Here is a 6,642-nt window from a genome sequence, read left to right on the forward strand (position 1 = left end):
GAAGTTGTCATTGTAAGCACAGCAGGGTCTCTGTGGTCAGAGAAAGTCCTGTGCAGAAAATCGATCATGTTGCTTGCAGGGATTCTATGTCTAATGGTCAGGCTGTTGTTTAATGAGAGCTATGCTGTAATAAGTATGCATTAGTTCCATTAAATTATGTCCAGAAGTGGAGAAATCCCTGTAGATGTGGCTGTCACTTTTGTTCATACCACATAACAGGCCTGCCTAAAGTCGACTGTAAAAGCACCAAAATATGTGAACTGTGCCTTCTCATTTTTGGACTTCTCCCTCACCATCCAGCATGTCATTCGCGTCTTTAAAATGTTTCTACAGACATCAGAATAGTATAGATTATTCTATTATTTCAGTCAAATCTAAATTGCTCACTGTGACAGTGATTATGTATTACATAATATATTAAAATTATCAAATTGCCCTAACCTAAGTTTGAAAATTTACAATTTCTTTTAGGAGATTGTTTAAAATAAATACTTGGAATTCATCTCTATCTTCCCTCCCTTTTTTCCTTTATTTATCCATCTGTTTCATAAAGTAGCCACAAATTAGGCTTGAGAGTTGGAGTTGAGGGCAGGCAAAATTCTATAAGGAAGAAACTTGAAAAACTTGACTGTGTAATATTGGGTATGTTAATTAAACTCTCAGAGTGAAGTACTCTCCATCTGCCAAGTATGAATACCATACCTATGCCTTGTATCAAGGATTTCTATATGAGTAAAATAAGACAGTACTTCTGAACATGTACTTATTAAACTGTTAAAAATCAAAGAAATGTAAAACATACTTATGAGAAAATCACACAAATTGTAAAGGTAACATAGTGTAGCAAGAAGAGAGTACACACTTAAAGACAATGTGATACAACAAAGATGACTGTTAAACACGGTGGATGTGCCATGTGTGTTTATCTCTTTCTGCAATAAACTCTAAATAACAATAGAGAAATTTAACAGGATATTCCAATAAAGCTAAAAAGAAAAAGAAGAAAAGGCAATGGTGAAGAAGAAATTTCAACAAAATTTTTGGAAGTTAGAAAGCAAATGGAAGATTGCAGATAGAATTAACAGAGTGAGGAAAGCTGTAAGCCAAGGGTCTGCAGAGGTAGATACCACTGAGAAAGGTAAATCCTCCTTCAGACCTGAGGAAGACATAGAACTTGGAGGATCCAGGTCACATGGAAAGTTTGGGGGAGGCATGCATTGGGACACAATACAATTACCAAAGATCTGTAAACTAAAAACTGAGGCCGTAACCCACCCTACACCCTGTGTAAAGAGAAGATTCCTCTCTACAAGCATAAAAGAGCCCCACGGGAAATATATCCAGATAGTGGCATTTAATGATAATTCCCCGATAAAAAGTTTCTTCTTCTCCAAATAATCTTACAATAAAGTCTCAATGTTTACAAGTCATATACCTGCACACAGAGCTTTAAGTAAATTTTTCTGTTCCTTCTTCTTAAAAATAGGATGGACAGCCAAAGAACACCAACTATTGAATAAAGTCTTCAACAACAACAACAACAACAAAAACAAAACAACAGCAACAACAAGAAAAAAAAACCCCAAAACAGAAAGGTAGAAACATAAAAGAAACAAGGAAAATTCAGTGGGCATGAATTAGATAAAAATTTAAAATTTAAAACAAAAACTATTATATCCCATGAAAGATGACAGAAGTTATTACAAAAGCAGAATGCTCTTTTTAAAAACTAATAATTAAAAAAGAAACCTCATAGATATTAAAATCTATATCAAAAAACCTCTCAGAAAGCTAGAAAATTTTGAACATAAAATGTTTTTGGACTCTCCCCAAAAGCAGAGAAACAACAAAGAAAAAAGAGAATTGAAAAGGAGATGATAAAAAATAAAGAGAATAAATGAAGGTGTTTCAACTAAATAATAAGAATTCCGAAAGGAGAGAAAAGAACAAACAGAATAAAGAAAATTGCTGAATAATAATACAAGAAAATGTTCCAGTATTGAAGGACAGAAGTCACTAGAAGGAAAGGACAAACTGAGTTCCCAGGACAAAAACAAAAAGCAAAAACATTCTTCCAACACACAAACACACACACACACACACATGTCAATGCACATCAAAGTAATATTTCAGAACAGTGGGGATAAAGAGAACGTCCCAAAAGATTTTAAAGAAGAAACATTAGGTCACATTATAGAAAACAGGATTCAGAATGGCATAGCACTTTCCAACAGTGGCACAGGAAAAAAAAAAAAAAAAGCATCATTTCCAAAATTTTAATTTCAACTTAGAATTCTTACTGTGTCATACTACTCAGTAGTAAGAGTAAAGTACAAAGAACTCAAAACCAAAACATCAACAAAATCGTCTTTCTTTTTATATCCTTTTAAAATTTTACTTTATTATGGTAAGAACACAGCATGAGATTCATACATTTTTAAGTGTAAAATGCATTCGTGTTGACTACAGATACAATGTAATACCACAGATTTCTAGAGCTTATTTATCTTGCTTAACTGAAACTTTATGCCTGTTGCTTAGTAACTTCCCATGTCCCCCTCCCCATCCCCTGGCAACCACCATGCCACTCTTTCATTCTATGAATTTGACTATTTTAGATGCCTCATATAAGTGGAATCATGCAGTATTTGTCTTCCTGTGACTGGCTTATTTTACTTAGCATAATGTCCTCAAAGTTCATACACATTGTCACATATATGGATATTNATAGAACTTGGAGGATCCAGGTCACATGGAAAGTTTGGGGGAGGCATGCATTGGGACACAATACAATTACCAAAGATCTGTAAACTAAAAACTGAGGCCATAACCCACCCTAAACCCTGTGTAAAGAGAAGATTCCTCTCTACAAGCATAAAAGAGCCCCACAGGAAATATATCCAGATAGTGGCATTTAATGATAATTCCCCGATAAAAAGTTTCTTCTTCTCCAAATCATCTTACAATAAAGTCTCAATGTTTACAAGTCATATACCTGCACACAGAGCTTTAAGTAAATTTTTCTGTTCCTTCTTCTTAAAAATAGGATGGACAGCCAAAGAACACCAACTATTGAATAAAGTCTTCAACAACAACAACAACAACAAAAACAAAACAACAGCAACAACAAGAAAAAAAAAACCCAAAACAGAAAGGTAGAAACATAAAAGAAACAAGGAAAATTCAGGGGGAAGGAATTAGATAAAAATTTAAAATAAAAACTATTATATCCCATGAAAGATGACAGAAGTTATTACAAAAGCAGAATGCTATTTTTAAAAACTAATAATTAAAAAAGAAACCTCATAGATGTTAAAATCCTATATCAAAAAACCTCTCAGAAAGCTAGAAAATTTTGAACATAAAATGTTTTTGGACTCTCCCCAAAAGCAGAGCAACAGCAAAGAAAAAAGAGAATTGAAAAGGAGATGATAAAAAATAAAGAGAATAAATGAAGGTGTTTCAACTAAATAATAAGAATTCCGGAAGGAGAGAAAAGAACAAACAGAATAAAGAAAATTGCTGAATAATAATACAAGAAAATGTTCCAGTATTGAAGGACAGAAGTCACTAGAAGGAAAGGACAAACTGAGTTCCCAGGACAAAAACAAAAAGCAAAAACATTCTTCCAACACACAAACACACACACACACATGTCAATGCACATCAAAGTAATATTTCAGAACAGTGGGGATAAAGAGAACGTCCCAAAAGATTTTAAAGAAGAAACATTAGGTCACATTATAGAAAGCAGGATTCAGAATGGCATAGCACTTTCTAACAGTGGCACAGAAAAAAAAAAAAAAAAGCATCATTTCCAAAATTTTAATTTCAACTTATAATTCTTACTGTGTCATACTACTCAGTAGTAAGAGTAAAGTACAAAGAACTCAAAACCAAAACAACAACAAAATCGTCTTTCTTTTTATATCCTTTTAAAATTTTACTTTATTATGGTAAGAACACAGCATGAGATTCATACATTTTTAAGTGTAAAATGCATTCGTGTTGACTACAGATACAATGTAATACCACAGATTTCTAGAGCTTATTTACCTTGCTTAACTGAAACTTTATGCCTGTTGCTTAGTAACTTCCCATGTCCCCCTCCCCATCCCCTGGCAACCACCATGCCACGCTTTCATTCTATGAATTTGACTATTTTAGATGCCTCATATAAGTGGAATCATGCAGTATTTGTCTTACTGTGACTGGCTTATTTTACTTAGCATAATGTCCTCAAAGTTCATACACATTGTCACATATATGGATATTGAGGTTATTTCCAAATCTTGGCTATTGTAAATAGTGCTTTGGTGAACGTAGAAGTGCTAATATTCTTTGAGATCCTGATTTCAACTCTTTTGGATAAATACCCAGAAGCAGGAATGATGGGTCATGGTAGTATTATTTTTAATTTTTTTGAGGAACTTTACACTGTTTTCCACAAAAGGTGCATTATTTTGCTTTCCTACCAACACAGTGTAAGAGTTGTAATTCCTTCACGTTCTAGCTAACATTTGTTGTCTTTATATATAAATATAACAGCCATCCTGACAGATATGGGGTGATATTTTATTGTGGTATTGTTTTGCATTTTCCTGATGACTAGAGACACTGAACATTTTTTTCATACACCTATTGACCATTTGCATGTCTTCTTCTGAGGTATGTTATTCAATCCCTTAGCCCATCTTTTATACACTAACAGTGAACTACCTGAAAAGGAAGTTTGGAAGAAAATCCCATTTAAAACAGCACCAAAAAGAATAAAATGCTTAGGATGACCTAAGAAGAATAAAGACTTTTTCCTGAAAACTGGAAAACATTGATAAAAAATTAAAGTCACAAACAAATGAAAAAACATCTTGTGTTCATGAACTGGAAGACTTAGCATTGTTAAACTCCATACTACCCAAAGTGATCTACAAATTCAATGAATTCCCTATCAAAACCCCAATGACATTTTTTACATAAATTGAAAAAACAATCCTCTAATTCATATGGAACCACAAAAGACTCCAAATAGCCAAAACAACTTTGAAAAAGAACAAGTCTGGAGACATCACACTTCCTTATTTCAAATTATATTACAAAGCTACAGTAATCAAAACAATAAAGTACTGGCATAAAGGCAGACATATATAACAACAGAACTCAATAGAGAGCTCCTAGAAATAAATTCACACATATATAGTAAATTGATCTTCAACAAGAGTGCCAAGAATACCCAATGAAGAAAGGATAGTGTCTTCAACAAATGGTGCTGGGAAAACTGGATGTCCACATGCAAAAGAATGAAATTGGACCCATATGCCATACACAAAAATCAGCTCAAAACAGATTAAAGACTTAAATGTAAGACTTGAAAGTATAAAACTTATGGAAGAAAACATAGGAGGGAAACTTCATGACCTTGGGCTTGGCAATGATTCCATAGATATGACACTAAAAGCCCAGGCAACAAAACCAAAAATAAACAAGTAAGACTACATCAAAATGAAAAGTTTCTCTACTGCAAAGAAAACAACAGAGTGAAAATACAACCTACAGAATGAGAGAAAATACCGTATATCTGATGAGGGGTTAGTCTCTAAAATATGTAGGGAACTCCTACAACTCAATATCCTTTTTTTTTTCATATCCTTTTAAAAGAAATTACTGAAAATATGGAGTACCAAAAATGTGTGAGTAATCGTAGAAAGAGAAAGAGGATGCAGAAAGGAGGGAACCCAACCCAGGACTGTGGTGAAGAGAAGCCTTCAGGACAGGCCTAAATGGAACCACTGTCTTGGAACAAAATAAAGAGGGTGACCTTTAGGTAGGATGATGTAACTTATAGGTCATCTAAAGAGTTTCAATTTTTCACAGACCTATTAGAATATTTGAGAAGAACCTTGTAAGAGGCACATAGCTAAATAAGTGAATAAGGTAATTAAACAAGTAAGTCCAAGAAAAAACTTAAATAACATAAAAAAGAAAAAGGAATTACTCAATTGAGCTGATGACATCATTTATATAGAAATAATAACGTAAAATTGTGATTGGGAGAATGAGGAAAGAGGAATGGGAATGGGAATGTGCCTAAGTATAATAAATTCATATATATCATAACAGGAAGTTATGAGGTCAAAGCTTGATAAATACAAAACCCGATACAATTACATTTTTTAGAAATATAGAGGTTTATATCAGAAAAAAATAGTTAAAAGTGTATTTCTCTGTAGAGCAGGACTGAAAAATGGGAAACCTTTTTTTTTGCTTTCAGCCCTTGAGGGCCACTTGATTTTAATAACTATTTGCTTGTATGATTTGATAAAGGAAAATAACTGAATAGTTTCATCAGCATTAGGTTCAATCCCTGGGTGGTTCAGTAATTGTGAGCTTGGACAATTTACTTAACTTCTCTGTGCTCCAGTGTCTTTATCTATAAAACAGAGACTATACTAACACCTACCTGATAGAGTTGATGTGATGATTACCTACAAAAACAGATATAACAATCACAATGATACGTTGAACTTTCGAAAGGAGAGAACAGAACTAGGTTACCAGAGGTGGGAGAGGGGCAGGGGAAGGAGAGTAAGGGAGGAATTGGTAAAGGGCTATGACAAATGATTACATTGTATAATGTTGAATATA

This window comes from Galeopterus variegatus, unplaced genomic scaffold (genome assembly GCF_000696425.1).
Source record: "Galeopterus variegatus unplaced genomic scaffold, G_variegatus-3.0.2 Scaffold6507, whole genome shotgun sequence".
In the NCBI taxonomy this organism is placed as follows: Eukaryota; Metazoa; Chordata; class Mammalia; order Dermoptera; family Cynocephalidae; genus Galeopterus; species Galeopterus variegatus.